Source organism: Bacillus rossius, chromosome 13 (genome assembly GCF_032445375.1).
Source record: "Bacillus rossius redtenbacheri isolate Brsri chromosome 13, Brsri_v3, whole genome shotgun sequence".
Taxonomy (NCBI): Eukaryota; Metazoa; Arthropoda; class Insecta; order Phasmatodea; family Bacillidae; genus Bacillus; species Bacillus rossius.
In genome coordinates this window covers 17,774,805-17,790,773 of record NC_086340.1, presented here as the reverse complement: position 1 = coordinate 17,790,773, position 15,969 = coordinate 17,774,805, and the positions used below count along the sequence as shown (strand labels likewise).

General features: G+C 39.6%; 1 protein-coding gene across 2 annotated transcripts in view; it reads left to right on the top strand.

Moving 5' to 3' along the window:
• The window catches only part of LOC134538292 (uncharacterized), a 182,340-nt gene that overhangs the window by 81,540 nt on the left and 84,831 nt on the right, over positions 1 to 15,969 (top strand). For both annotated transcript variants that reach the window (XM_063379471.1, XM_063379473.1), the window contains exon 2: positions 8,525 to 8,592. The gene's annotated coding sequence lies outside the window, so the exon portion shown is untranslated. The remainder of the gene's footprint in view (positions 1 to 8,524; positions 8,593 to 15,969) is intronic.

The following is a 15,969-nucleotide window of genomic DNA, read 5'->3' as shown; positions in this document are numbered from 1 at the left end:
CCAAAACCAACTGCTTACATATCCTTTATTCTACAAACAAGATTATTTTCTTGTTCTAGTTTCAAAGTTCTGTCCCGTCCAATTTTATTTAAACAGCTGTTACGTATCAAGTTATGGCGTAATGTTCTTCGCGGAATATTATTTTCCTTAGCAGCTGTTGCTACTTTGGATCCTGCTGAACGAGTTGTACCGCTCCGAGAACTTGTTCCTACGTCCTGTTTCCACGAATCCCTTGTGATGGGTATCGCCCCATTTTCCACTAAAATAAAAAAAATTAAATAATTATATGGTAGCGTGTTTTGATTTAATTTTGAGTCTCTGAGTTTAAATCCAGTTCGAGAAATTGGCGTCAATTTATTTGGCTTGAGTTCGTCTTTACGTAATTTTTCTAGTCAGAGTTGTAGTACATGCAGGTAAGTACGATAAAATTGAGCATTCTTCCTGAAAATTTTACGAAACAATATTGTTTTTAAAATTATGTTGCATTTAAAACAAAACAAATTTTTGTTTTAAAAACCGGTACTCTTTGGATTCCAGAGTGCAAACAAGGGTTTAATGGAATCACGAGCTAACTTACAATTAAAATTTCTTCATTAACAATTAAAAATACTTAGTTCATTTATCATATAGTTAGAACTCAAACCCACGACATTTATGCAAAAGATAATAAAACAAAGTTCACAAAGTTCAAATGTGAATTTATTCTTCCAAAATAATTTTTGAAATTTAGTTTTTCTATGCATCTATTAATGTGGTAATCAAGGTATTAAATTATGTATCTATAAAAATTTAAGTAATGATTGTATTCAGTTACATGCTTAACAAACGAATAACTAGTTTGATTAGACGAATGTGTCGTATAAAGTAGCTATATTTAACCAGAACTTCATCTATGTATATAAAATTAGATGTTGGTACGTATGTATGTATGTGTGTATGACGTTGATAAACTTCGACACCGTTTGATCGATCGCCATGAAAGTTGGTATGAACAAATACGGAGAATTATTTTCGCGATTTCCATTTTGTTATAACACTTCACTAGATGGCGCTGCAGCGCATCAACTTCTAAACCGTTCAACCTATCGCCATGGGTAAACAGTAAATAGACATAAAAACCGTAATTGTGTGTCATTTCCCCATGTCCACCACACTGTCATATAGCGCTGTTACCCTGTGTTCAGCCCGGGCAACGCCGTGTACTGCAGCTATGAATAACTATTATTATTTTATTTGTAGGCAAATTACATTTGTATCACACGCAATTAAACTATATTTGGACATCTTAGCTGTCAATAAACATTAAATACTAACAATTACTTGAAAATAACATAAATATGCACAGGCAAGACAGCGTCTACCGGGTTCTGCTAGTAACATATTGAGGTATGGCATTATTGTGTACAATATCACCTACTTAATATTACCCTATTAGTATATATATAATTTTTTCTTCTGTTTTTACTGGCATGTCAAAGAGAATATACCTATGCGTCAAGAACGAGATGCGTAGCAATATAGTTCTTAACATAGAGCCAATAATTAAAAAAAATAATCTTTTTACTCACTCGAATCACCTGATAGCAGAAAAAACGTCGTTTGTGAATCTCCGTACAAATTCCTGCGAGAACATTTTTCACAACTGTTGAGACTCGACTAAAGCTCACCCAGTGGGGATTACAACTACCCAGCCCAGGTAGTCTGGGCAAAGTACGAGCGCTGGAAATACTACTGAACAAAAAAAAAAAGGGGGTGTTATTGTAGCCATGACATTATTGCATACGGTTATCCTATACGAAACCCCAAGGTGCCACTCTATCGCAAACAGTAGCTCCGTAAAAGTTGACATCAAACGTTCATCGTCGCCGGAAAGGGCATTATAAAGCTCGGAGCTGTCTGCATAAATGTCAAGGCTGTAAAGTTAAAATGCCAAAAGCTAGAAGACGTCCCTTAGAAGAGTTTTTGTGAGAAAAAAAAACATTAGATTCGGAAGAGCTGTTTTGGAAACAAGTCTTCTTAAAAGAAGTAGGATAATAAATTTTTTCTCATCGTGTCCCGTTGTTGAATTGGTAGTGAGTTTTGCTTACTCTTTTTTTGTGTAGTGTTGTTAAATAAAATGCATTCATCTTTTAAAAAAACTAAGTTTCCGTTCCAACTAGAGCAAAAACATGATACGTTTAGCCAGTCGGATTTTTTGAAATACCTGTCGCAGGTAGCGTTAGTCACCTTGCAGTAGACAAAATTTTCCTCATATTTAAGATATCAAGACAGAAAGCAGTCTGTGGGGTGTTTATGGGCTCTCCTTCCCACCTCCCCCCTACAAAATTATTAATTCTTTCGTTACCCCATCTTATCCGTACAACTTAGTGATGTCGATTTCGAGGAATCGTTATGCCGTAACGCATTAATTCAATGGTTGATTATGAATGCATTTGGTTCCCTAACGGGCAAATCCCTTTGTTAAAAGTAAGTATTTGAATGCTAGCTACGCAAAAAAAAAATGCAACTGATGTATATATATTTTGTTTAGTGAAAACTAGTTAAGTTAAAAAGTCTGTAGGTAGAACCATGTTTCATATAGTCTGGGGTTTATAAGCTTCGCAAAAAAAAAGCAAGAGTGGAAAGACGGAAAACGCCAAAAACTCTATAAAACTGCGGTAGTTCATAAAACACGCAAAAGACGAGACACCAACCCTACAACTTGAAACCGTAAAACTATAAAAAAATCTTCTTCGGGCTTCTTTTTTTTGTTATGGTACATGTTTATCATGAAAATGTGGATATTCTTAATAATATGATTCAAAAAGTCATTTACTTTCACTTTGTGATATATTTATAAGTTTAAACGCTATGCATGCTGATAAGAAAGTAATTACCTTTTATGCACACATCTGCATATTTAAAAGTTTTCGGAACACTTCACATATAGAAGGCTGAAACGCAAGAAGTGGAAAAATGCTTACGTTGGGTTTTTGCGTATTGCGTAATTTATAAACGGTTATTTGAAAACTTCGCTGATTAACTTTTTATGTTTTGCATTTCTTGAGTTCTTGTCTGTATTGTGTACACTAATTTTTTTATTAATTGAATAAGTATTCATTTAAAATTACAGATGTATAAATTTTTACATTTACACGAAAGCAACTGTATCACTAGTTAATAGTGTTCGCAGTAATACTGGGTTCGGATTCTTTAAACGTTTCCCTGAATAACTTTCCAGTATTAAACATAATAAAACAAAATAAAGTTAAATTATGGACATTTTGATTATCTTTTCCAATGGTTAAATATAACATTATACGCCAATTTTCGTAAGAAATACTCAGTATTATCTCGAAAAAAAAAACGTATTTCATATAAGCTCAAATAACTGTAGCCATGTGTTGTACAAGGTTACAATATCTTTCTTGTAGTATTACAAATATTTCTTGGCAACTGGTGTCCAGAGGTATCTTTTTTGTAAAAGTACAGACATTTTTTTTTTCTATGCATCTTGCCATCTCCGAAGATTCCTAACCACGTAATGACCTAAGTGGAGTTGTTAGGATTGTTATTTGGACAGATGCAAGGAGGCGTATCGAGTGTCAGAGGCCGTGAACGAATTCAAGTGTACGCAGTTATACACTCGTGACCTTGCGTGCTTCACTTGCCCTTGTGGTGTATACTTCACGAATCCGGACGCTTTCGGTGTTTTGCTTCCTCAAACGATATTAGCCAGCCGAAGAATTTGTTTGCACTGTATTTTTCAACAGCTAAATTTTATTTGGGAAAAAACGGTGTTTAACTGAATTTTGTAGTTTTTAACATTTTACAGCACCTTACTTTGTAATTATATTTTTTTTTCGTGTGTGCATGCAATTGTTGAAACTTCCTTATAAACCTTTTAATAACTTTTTTGTTCGATTTATTAATATCAGTCAAACTTAAAAAAAATTTGTCAGATTACTTAAATGTTTAATCAAATATAACCTACAGAACGTTTTTCTCAAAATAGCGAAGTTTCTCTAACTCGAAGCGTTACGCGAGAAATACATTCGTTTCACTGGAGTAGGCTACTAGCGCACTTTAGGGGGTGCATCCCATTTTAGGTCATGATTTTATATTTGTATTAATCACAGATAAACTTTTAGACTTTTTCAATTGTTTAACTTTCACGAAATGAAAATTATATACAGCGCATACTTTTTGCATAATTAGCTTGCCAAAGTTACATTTATAACGTTTTTGGGTTGTACAAATAAGGAGAATTTAATTTATTGCAGAACTGAAACTTTTTAGGTTTAACTGCAATGCCACTGGCTACTTCATGATATGGTTTGCATTTCTATAAGTAAAACTCATTTCATGTTTCTTGGCTATCAAAATCGTAACAAATTTGAGAATTTTGAAATGCCAGGTAAAATTAATTAATATTTTCTGAAATAAATTCAAACCATATCTTGAAGCAGCCAGTGACATTGCAGTTCAACCTAAAAAGTTTCACCTCTGCAATAAATTAAATTCTCTTCATTTGTACAACCCCAAAACGTTAAAAATGTAACTTTGGCAGTTAATTATGCAAAAAGTATGAGCTTTGTATTTTTTTTTTTTTTCATTTGGTGAAAGTTAAACAATTGAAAAAGTCTACAAGTTTATCTGTAATTACTGTAAATATAAAATATTGACCTGAAATGGGAGGCACCCCCTTAACTTTCAGTTCGGACGCATCCTTGTGATGTCGCTTCAGGCGCGAGGCATTGAACTAACGTGCAGTCTTCTCTTCTCTTCTCTTCTCTTCTCTTCTTCGCTCCGTAAAGCCTCTTCGCCGGACGCCATCGTGATGTCCCGTGGTCGCTGTGACCTTATAAGGCCAGAAGGCTACGTGGGCCCCCCCCCCCCCCCTTCCCTTCCTGTTGCCTTGCAGCCGGTTTCCGGGCCTCGACCAATGCTCCGTCGTTTGCGAGAGGAAGCCTGCAGTTCACCGGGATGAGAGCCGCACCCGAATAGTCCCTAAGTTCTCACAAGTTTGCCGATCGCTCGTGAAATTAAAAAAAAAAAAATGCAAGGATTTATATTTTTTTACGGTCATTGATAGAGACCGGAAAAATTCGCGGATTCATTTCGTCATAGGCTGAAATTCAAACATGTGTACAATTCTGCTGGTTCTGCTATTGGCTCGCAGTTTAACTGGAGCTCTCTGGGTCAATGAGAGACTATCGACCAAAGAAGCGTCGAATCACAAGCTACCCAGTGGAGACGCCTCACAATTTAGTACCCAATGAACACGCGTGTTTACTTGAGAAACGCAGAGGATAATGGAGGCTCTCCTAGAGGTCATTGAATCCGCGAATTTTTCCGGTCCCTACCGAATAGTCCCTATGTTCTCACAAGTTTGCCAATCGCTCGTGAAATTAAAAAAAATGCAAGGATTTATATTTTTTACGGTCATTGAGTATTTTAAATAACTCTAACTTAACATAACCGACTTTTCATTTTAGTTACGATAACCTAACCTATCATAATTTACCCTCCAGAAAATAAAAATGAAATATTATTTATGGTGACCGAACCTAACCTAACCTATCATTTTACTTCTTCGAACTCCGGAACAAAAACAAAAAACGCAACAACTTGGCTGATCCTGGCGTTGCGTTTTTACGTCTTGCGTACTTCATGTACGAGCATTTGAAAATGTTGTTAGTAAAACCTTTTTTGCGTCTTGCGTAGTGCGTGAGCCCGGCCGAAAGCCGTGTCCGGATTCGCTTGTAGTATGCACTCAAGTGTACTTGTCTTTGGAAGTGACGCCCCCAAGGGCTGTATGCAAAGTAAGCGAAACTGGGTGCTTCTCGAGTGGGTACTTTTCAGGCAGTAATACGCTGCAGTTTTGAAAAAAAAGCTTTTGCTAGGTTATGTACGACGGAATACTTCGAGAAACATTCTCACTTTTACTCTATGCACCACTGCGTCACATGGCTATGCACACACGTGGTCATAAAAGAAAGGTTTGGACGTGTTGGAAGTTGATGCGTATCCGATACGGCTCGTGTTACGAGCTTCTCTGTTTGCGGGCTGTCTCTGGATCGTCGCCAAAGTAGGTACGTCACTCCGATAGTCTTCTGTCTTCCACTTTTTTTTTATCCCTCGCGTAGATGTGGTTTGGTGATGGGGGGGGGGGGGGGGGGCGCTTGATGGAGGTCAGGGTGAAGGTCAGAGCCAGATTTTGGCGCACTGCACAGACTGTGTCGCGCTCTGGCGAACAGCGGCGTTCACGTCATCATTTATGGTTTTGTTAAAAAAAAAAAAAAAAGTAGTTTGAAACTGGTTTTTCTACGCAAAAATAAATTGACGTTTCTTTCTCACTTGTTATTCCTTTGTTCAAATATATTCTCTGGTGCTGATATTTTATCTCTTTCAATTTCGTAAAAAATTTCAACCCAATTATTTTAGATAATATTAAAAAAAAAACTATCTTACATATACGACTCTCGAGTTTTTTTTACAGTTAAGTTTAACTTACGTTGCCCAACCTTAAATGCTTTTATTATTTACATGCATTTTTCAAATATAACTTTTCATAACCGTATCGTAATGCAAAAGTGCGTATGTTAATCGACACCAGACCACATTATTATTATTATTATTATTATTATTTTTGGTATGCCAGTTTGAAAAGTGGAGTGTAACGAAAATGGGATATATTTTGGAACGTTATAAAATATGAATCGTTTAGTATTTTCCAGTTGCGCATATTAATAGGTAGAGTAAGGGTTTACATTACTTTTATTTAAGGGCTATTTCTAAAATTGTAACTCTATACCTACCTCCATAGCATTTGTTGTTCGACCACAATATTTTGAAAAGATATTCACTAAGTGGAATATGTAACGGGCGTAAAAAGTCGAGAAAGTGATGACAATTACGAATAAATGCGCCCTTTTACAACCATTATATCACACTAAGTGAATATCTGTTGGAAAAATTTGTCGCAGAAGAAAAAATGCAAGGGAGTTTCGAGTTTAAATTTTAGAAAAACGTTTTTTTTAAGTAATGATGAAAAAAAAATTGGTTGCCGGTAAAGTCAGTTTACGGACGATAGTTTAACGTGACAACGTCATAACAAAACATCGATGAAATGATTGCATACTTTTATGAATAAAATTGAATCATTTTTATTGAATTATCACTATTTTGTATGGATACAAAGAAGGAGTGAAATGGAATCTACAATATAATTGATAAATTTACTTTTATTTGCACTCATTAATTCAAATGTGTTTATTACTTTAACGAAGAGATTATTTTAACTATAACTTTTATACATGTTTGCTATTTAACTTCTTCCAATCTGTGTTATTCTGTTAAGGATAGGACGATGATAGGAAAAGTAGGAAACGAATGGGAGTGTCTCAAGTTTAATGTGCCTCGAAAATGTGAAATCGATGGTTGTTCCAATCGAGTGGAAGAGAGATAGATGCGGCGCAATAGTACAATGAGTGTAACGGGACACTTTTTCGTGCGTGCAGCCGGCGTTCATCGATTTATTAGACGTCACGTCAAAAACAAAAAAAAAAAAAACCTCCAGGTGGCGTGTGGGACCGAGACTTAAGTCATTACGTAAGCGACAGTGGTAGGCCTTGCTCAATGCCTCGGAAGTCCTTGCCGCTGACTCGCTCAGAGTCACTTTTCGGTCAAAAGAGACTTCTGTTGAAGGGGAAGGGGAGGTTTTTTTTTTTTTTTGGAATAGTTGATGGCCGTTCAAAGAGACGCCTTTGTACGCCGTCGTGGCGTAACTCGGTCGGTTTTTTTTTTCTCCCCCTCGGGAAGAAGGTTCAGCTGGAACTCCGAAGCTCCCTCCTTATCTTGTGATGAAGTCTCGGCCCGATGGGTGAGCGAGAAGGAGAGTATTGTGTCCTGGACTGGACCTCTTCCCCCCCCCCTCCCCCCCCCCCCCTCAACAACACCCGAAGGGCCTGGCGCGGCTCCAACAACGGAAACCTTCTCCCTCACGCCCTTTGTTCCATTCACACCGGAGTGCTTGGGTGAGACGTCCGACCGCAGTGTTCTTTGTTTACATGGTGTCCTGTCCACAGGGGCTCGGAAGTCCCGAAAATAAAGTAAAAAGGACTGAAGTCTTGGCTCTGACTGAAGTCCTGGACTGAAGTCTTGGGAGTGGCCGGGGTGGGGGGGGGGGGGGAGAGAGAGAGAGAGAGAGAGAGAGATCCTCCCGAGTCCGAATTCGTTCCACTTGGCATACGGCATTTGGTTGGTGGGGAGCGATACAAAAGTAGTGAAGGTAATGAGTTAAATAAAGATGTCACATTAAGTCCCGCGAGTGCTTTCAAGAATCTGCACCGAGTGTGTTTCGTGTCTTTTAAAAAAAAAAAAAAAAAAAAAACTGAAGTTACAATATATATTGTGTTTCTCGACAACTGGTTCCGTAAGGAATTGTTTTGTAAAAGCACAGAGAAATTTTTTTTTCTGTGTGTCCGTAGTAGCAGCGTAGAAGTTTCACTGATTGTGCGTGTGTGTGTGTGTGTGTGTGCAGATCGAGTCTCGCGCGCGGCCTGCGCGTCTGGACCTGCGGCAGGACGCGCTCACGGGCCGGGCCTCGAGGTGAGTGGTTGTTCCTGCCGAGTCCTGCCGAGTCCTGCCGAGTCCTGCCGAGTCCTGCCGAGTCCTGCCACACGGGGACGCACCACAGCGCCGAAATACCAAATTGACCACAACGCCGACAGCTAGAAAACTGCTGTGTACCACAACGACGAAATACACTAAGGCCGAAAAATGTCATTGCAGGACTGCCACAAAGGTTAGGTTAGGTTAGACTAGGTTAGGTTAGGCTAGGCTAGTGAAGGCTAGGTTAAGTTAGGTTAGGTTAGGTTAGGTTAGGTTAGGTTAGGTAAGGTTAGGTTTGATTGTGGTATTTCGGCGTCAAGGTACATTTAAGAAACACACACAAATTCATTGAGTTGTTATTTCGGCGTTGTGGTACTACACAGCAGTGTTCTAGCTGTCGGCGTTTGTGGTCTATTTTGACATTCGGCGTTGTGGTATTTCGGCGTAGTGGTAACGACCCCTCCCGCACCGCACCGCCCTCTCGGCCTGCCCTCGGCGGTACGTCGGGCTGGAGGCAGGGACGTCGGAACGTTTTCATTAGTGGGGGGGGCGAAAAGATGTATACACTTACCTCAGTTCTAGAGCGGGGGGTCCGGGGGCCCTCCTCCGGAAAAATTTGGAATTTTAGATGCAAAATTGTGCTATTTAATGAGTTTCCGAACCAAAATATTAAATATATCATTCCAAGAATTTGATGACTTAGTATGTATTAAATACTACTTACTCTGACAGTAGATGATGTACTATTTAAATAAAATACTATCTAGGAATTTGCAATCATTTTACAGTATATTGACAATCATAAATTTTATTTTCTAATCAAATGTGATCACCAATGCAACGTTTGTAACTACTGGTTGAGAAAAATACTACTAGGACCAAACATTAATTCTGGGAAAAGGAGGGGGGGGGGGCGAAATGCTACTCTCGCCCCCCCCCCCCCATGCATAACAGCACGGGGGCGACTCGCCCCTGCTGCCCCCTGTTCCGACGTCCCTGCCTGGAGGCGGTCCTTCTGTGACGCCGTCGCCGTCGCTACGTTTCTCCCGCGCAAACTGTGCTTCACCGCGTCTGATGACGCACTGCCATTTTTTTTTTTAATTTGCAACAGAAACAGAAGTACCTATCAATTGTAAAATTACAAATATTTGTTAATTTCCATGAAAACAACTGTACCTATCTAATGCAGTTCTTTTTTTTTTGGACATGCGCCATTGCAGTTTTGCACTGTTTGACATTGAAAAAAAAAGACTGAATCAGCTGATGCCGGACGAACGGAACCGACGATGAAACTAAACAAGCACTATGGACAACACAGCGACGGCAGCACTGACAAACAAAAAGTTTAACCTCTGAATATTGGACAGCATAAGAATTCCGTTGAAGGAACATGGTCATGTGGAAATAATATGACTACACAGACACGAACACAGTGGGGCTAACAACGACGAGACAGACTAAATGCAGGCAGACAACAAACATGGACAAAGCAGCAAACATATATAAACACAACGATGAAGATAAACAACGACGATAGCACTGACGAACTCAGAAGGTTTCCAGTGACAGCGTAGCAACTCTATCACTACAAAATAAAAGAGTTCGCAGTGATTCTGTGCTCGGGTTCTTACCCGGGCATTTATTATTTTGGGTTGTCCCAGTACCGGGACACGTCTGACTTGCGTTCTTGAAGACGGTAAAAATATCCATTACCATTTGACACTAGTTTCCCCCCGCATAACCCTATACATTCAAACACTTCAACGTCCATAGCTCCGTTACGATGTTTACAGCATAACTGTGGAACAAGTGTAGACTGTAACCTTGGAGTGCAAAAAATGGAACTATGATGGAGGGGGTAGGAATGAACCCCGTCATTTCTGGGAATTTACCGTGAACACGTGCGACTGTTGTCGGGAATTGTTTGTGGAAAAGGGAGGTGGCTGCTCCGGCAGTGAATCCTAGCGGCGGGTTCGGAAATTACTTGTAATTCGCGTCCAGAAAAGAAAAAAAAAAATAGTTGAGAATACAGTATGCGTATACTTATCACACTCGGAATTATTTTAAAAGAGTTTTCTGCGTGAATTTTCGTGTCCGAGTTCCGTTATTACAAGTGTGTTTGCAAACATGAGAACACGTTAAACTGCTCTCGTTACCGAAGTTTGATGTTACACATCTCTGGCGGGTACTTAAAGACTGAATCACATATTTTTTTTGAAGTGAAATCTTTTATGGGAAGGTTTGGATAGGGAGTAAAAATTCATGTAAGTCGTCATCGACACGGTCACGTGACTTGTTAACGATAACAACATATGTTCCTATTAGTATAACTTATTGCGCTTTTAAATCTTAATCATACGATTACTGTGCAGTAAAAAGTGAGTATAAAATATATTAATATTCTCATATGGATATATAGTTTGAATAACGAAGAAAACTGAGTCTTTGTAGCAATATACCTAAAAATTAGGAACATAATTATTTATTTTTTAATACGTACAATTACTATGCAATGCGTAGATATTTTATAGTAGTTTAGGAGTTATTTTACTAACGTGATAAAACAAATTTGTTGTGTGGTAATATTTTTTCGTAAAAATTGCGAAAAACGTTTTCACTTCTGTCGTCAGTCTTCATGACTGCTTTGAATTTTTTTTTACTTTGTTCTCAACTTTGTGTAGGTCGTGGTTAAAAAAAAAAAAATGCTCGCCGGCTGCGTGCTTGCGTGTGCTTGCGGATAAACCATTACAATTTATTTTTTTTCTTCTTTCTTTCTGACACGCAGTCCTCAGTCGCTCGAGTATATTGGTCAGTCCGTCCCTTGCCTCCTGGAAAATCACGTTATCCCGTTCACAATGCCCTAGTTCTCACGCGAATTATGTTTCTGGCAAGCGACGGTCACTCGCACGTGGGGACGCGCCACAACGCCGAATGTACAATAACGCCGAAAACCAAATTGACTACAACGCCGACAGCTAGAAAACTGCTGTGTACCACAACGCCGAAATACATTAACGCCGAAAAATGTCATTGCAGGACTGCCACAGAGGTTAGGTTAGGTAAGGTTAGCACACAAATTCATTCAGTTGTTTTTCATTTTGCTCCTGTGGCCCCCCCTCCCCGCAGCAACATTTTTCGGCGTTACTGTATTTCGGCGTTGTGGTACACAGCAGCAGTTTTCTAGCTGTCGGCGTTGCGGTCAATTTGGCTTTCGGCGTTATTGTACGTTCGGCGTTGTGGTAACGACCCCTCGCACGTCACATCACTCCTTGTGTGCCCCCCCCCCCCCCTCCCCCGGGTCTGTCTCTGCGGGGAAAGGTGATTGTCGCTGGAGGTGTCGGAGCTGTTGCCGGCTATAGTTATCCGAGACACGATCCTGGAAGTAGCTGGATCTCTTAAGGGGCCCGCCTCGTCAGGGGTGTATCTGTGTTAGTGAGGCGGGATGATAAGCGCGACGCTCGCTGGTGCTTCTAGCGCGGTATAGCCTCTAAGCGCAAGTCTCTGAACTGGCGCGCATTCGTCTCGTCGTCACAGGATAACTGTGAAATTTAAGCGGTGACCGTAACATTTTATGGCGGAGAAATGAAGATAAAGGTGTTATGCAAGCCCCTTAAGTGCTTTCAAGAATCTGTACTGATTGTTTTATGCCTAAAAATTACTCTGAAAACACGCGTTTTAGGCATTTTAACGCTTCTAAAAATACAGTTTAAAAACTTAATCCGAAATTAAAAGTACTTTTCGGTCCTCAGCGAACTCTTAAATGCTATTCGTAAATAGACCCCACTCGGATATCTTGAGTAGTTATCAAATCGCGTTGTTTTTCCTGAAGCTCTGCACACCGTATGTGTGCCCAGGTAGGCGGGCCCCTTAACAGCTCTCCCGTTTTCGCGTGTACGGCGTAATCCGTATCCACGCCCGTGGGGGCCCCCAGGCCGGTAGGGCTTAACGCCTAAGAGAGCCGGGTTACCAAAGAAAAACCGGGGGGGGGGGGGGGACCCTGTGGAATTTGTACTGTACTGTACTGTTAGAAATTACAGTACATTCAAGGACTTTTCAAACGAAGAATTTAACTGAAATAAACGAGGAGTTCTTCGTAATTTCAAATAACTGAATCTCCGTAAAAAAAAAAATGCTCCGTGTTTCGACTTACGATTTGTGTGTTTTGTTCTAAACAAAGGTAAACACACACACTGATAGAAAATAAAGAGTGTTCTTAATGTACCTTTAACCAGTTTTGTAATGTTTTGATAATAAACCCCAGAAAAATTTATTTGGATCCGTGTTAAAAATAAGTGGACTCAAGAGTCCGTAAATTTGCGAAGGTCCCTGGATAATTTATAATCAAAGTTCTTCGTGAATTGAAGGTGACAATTGGTAACGTGAACACGGACACGCATACGGTGTGCAGAGCTTCACAAGGAACCACGCGATTTGTAAACTGCTCAAGATATTATCTTTTTTGGGTTTAATATTTTTGTGCTGTCATCATTTGTGGTTTTTTTTTCGTTCTCTTCTGTTTTGGAAAACTATTGTGTTTGTTTTGTATTTTCGTTTTGTCGTGTTTTTGTCTCGTTTCAACTGTTCTGCTGATTTTTTTTTCAATATTTTTGTGCTGTCATCATTTGTGGGGGATGTTTCGTTTTTTTGGTCCATATTTCTTTGTTTTTCTTTTTTTATTGACCATATTTCTGTTATGGAATATTATGTGGTGTTTATATCCTGTTGACAACAGCAATTTTTTGCTTAGTTTGTGTTTTTTGTCTTTTGGGTATTTTTGTAGTTTTCTTCTACAGACATACATGTGCTTAGCAATGGCGTATGTCCAAAATATTACATCAAGTGCTCAAGATATCCGAGCGGGGTCTTTTCATGAAAAGCATTTGTGAATACGGTGAGGGAGGATTTACTTTTGACGTGAATACGTCTTTAAAATTGCTTCCATAGTGGGAGGCAATTCAAAAAACGAATGATAACAAAATCGGGGGATACAGTTTGGTGTTGCAGCTACATAGCTATCATCTCCATCCAAAATTTAATCACACCACTGGATAGCGAAAGGATCAAAGAATTCGTCACGCTAAGTGAGGACTGTGACGCATCGCGCGCGGTGGAGGGGGAAGCGCCGCCATTTTGAGGTCATTTTGCTGCGTTTCGAGATTTACATTTAGTATAACTTTTGACTCGGAGAAGCAACGACGTTCGTTTGAGTTTCGTCGTCAGCTCTCGTCAAAATGTATCGATTGCATGTATATAACGTTAGTGTAAAATAGTTACAGTGAATATACATGGTGTTGAAATAAAAAAATAGCGTATTTTATATTTTGTATAGAAAATATTACCGGTTATGTACACATATTCACGTACAACACACGACCGTGTCTATGACAGCCACACCCCATTTTTTTCCTTCCAGTGTTTCCCAATCGGTGGTACGCGCACCGACAGTTGTACGTGGCAACGTTGCAGGCGGTACGCGATAAAATGCTGTCATGTTAAGTTACATTCACCCTGATACTGAAAGTTTGATAATGTACAAACAGCAACAAGTTTACCACTGAAAATAGCTGTTTTTTTATTTTTATGAATCTTGAGTTTTGGACTCAATTTTAAATATTTGTCTAAAATTGTTTGTTTGTAATGTTGTTTAATTTAAATTAATGCCTATATTTTTTTCTTCAGAGTTATGTGTTATAAATAAAATTGCCGTTTGGAAATAGACATTTTATTTTTTCCTAGATAAAAAAAATAACCATAGCTTAAACTAAAAGGGGTACCCAGTTGCTTAAACTTTAGGAAACCCTGGCCTAAGAGTTAACAGTATATTATATGTTTAGTTGATTGATATATTTAATATGTTTTTAATCATAAAAAAAGTATATTTTAGGGAGACGGTGTACCGGTGGAGTGTGGACCGTAAGTTTTCCTCTAGAGTGTTGGGAACGGTAAGCACCCAACATGTTGTTCTAGTGCTCGAGAAAACAGTGTAAATGTTGATGGAGGCGGGAAATTTGTGTATTCACCGATAGGCGAATACGAGTACGCGAATTTTAATATTTCTACATATTTGCATAAAAACGAATTCGCAAACATGTTTTATTCACGTGTTCGTATTCTATAATTTTCGAATACGAATATTCACACCTGTAAATACGAATATATTCACATTCGTGTTTGAAAGAAAATAATAATTTTTGCGAATACATTCGTATTCGTATTTACGAAATTCAAATATGCCCACTGTTACATAGAGACTTGGAGCCCGCTCACTTGGCTGGTGGGCCAAAAGCTAGCATTTCGCCTTAATCCCGCGGTAGTCAGTGGGAAACCACGGCGGTATCATCCTGCCTCAGCAAGCATAGGAACGTCACTGCTGTCATTGCGGGGCGTGGTCTGTGTTCACCGTTTCCAGCAATGGGTAAATCGTCTCATCATTATCAGAGACCCTAAATGTTTGACGGATTATTTTGTCACAAGTTAGACTACAAACGTCTATACCTATCATTGATTTGTGTATATGTTTACAATACTAGTAGAGGAAAATAAATCCCCTGATTCATTTCGCGTTTCGCTAGAATCCAAACAATGTACTTTTATATTGCTTCTGTGATTGGCTCCTCACAGTTTTTCAGAAGAACTCCGGGTCAGTGAAAGACCTTCCACCGAAGAAGTATCGAATGAAAAACATCCTAGTTGACGAGTGGGCCATGTATTTTCCGCGAAAATATTTTTCTGCACCAGCTGTGTGTTAAACTCTGCAGCATTGTCTTGTGTTCCGTGGTTGGCTGGGTTTTCTTCAGGCGCGTGTCTACACTCAGCACACCAATCAGCCATCAATGTGCGGGAGAGAACGCGTCCATGAATGGCCCAGGCCAGATGGGACGATGGCTTCTCCGAGCTCCGACGGCCGCCAGTCTCACGGGCATACTTTGTTGTAGTCTTTGACTCCGTATACCCGGGCGCACACGGTTCGCAGAGCTTCAGGAAAGACAACGCGATTCCAAAACTACTCCAGATATCCGAGTGGGGTCTGCTTACGAAAAGCATTTAAGAATCCGCTGAGGGCCGAAAATTACTTTTGATTTCGGATTAAGTTTCTAAACTGTATATTTATGAGAGTTGAAATGGCTAAAAACGCACGTTTTCAGAGTAATTTTTAGGCGTAAAACAACCAGTACAGCACTATAGGGACTTGCATTAGACCTTTATCTTCATTTCTCGGCCATATAATGCTACGCTCAGATTTCACAGTTGTCCTATGCACGACGAGAAGACTGCGCGCCAGTCCAGAGGCGACACCGCGCTAGAAGCACCAGCGAGCGTCGCGCTTATCATCCCGCCTCGCTGACCTCTGATGAGGCGGGCCCCCATAATGAA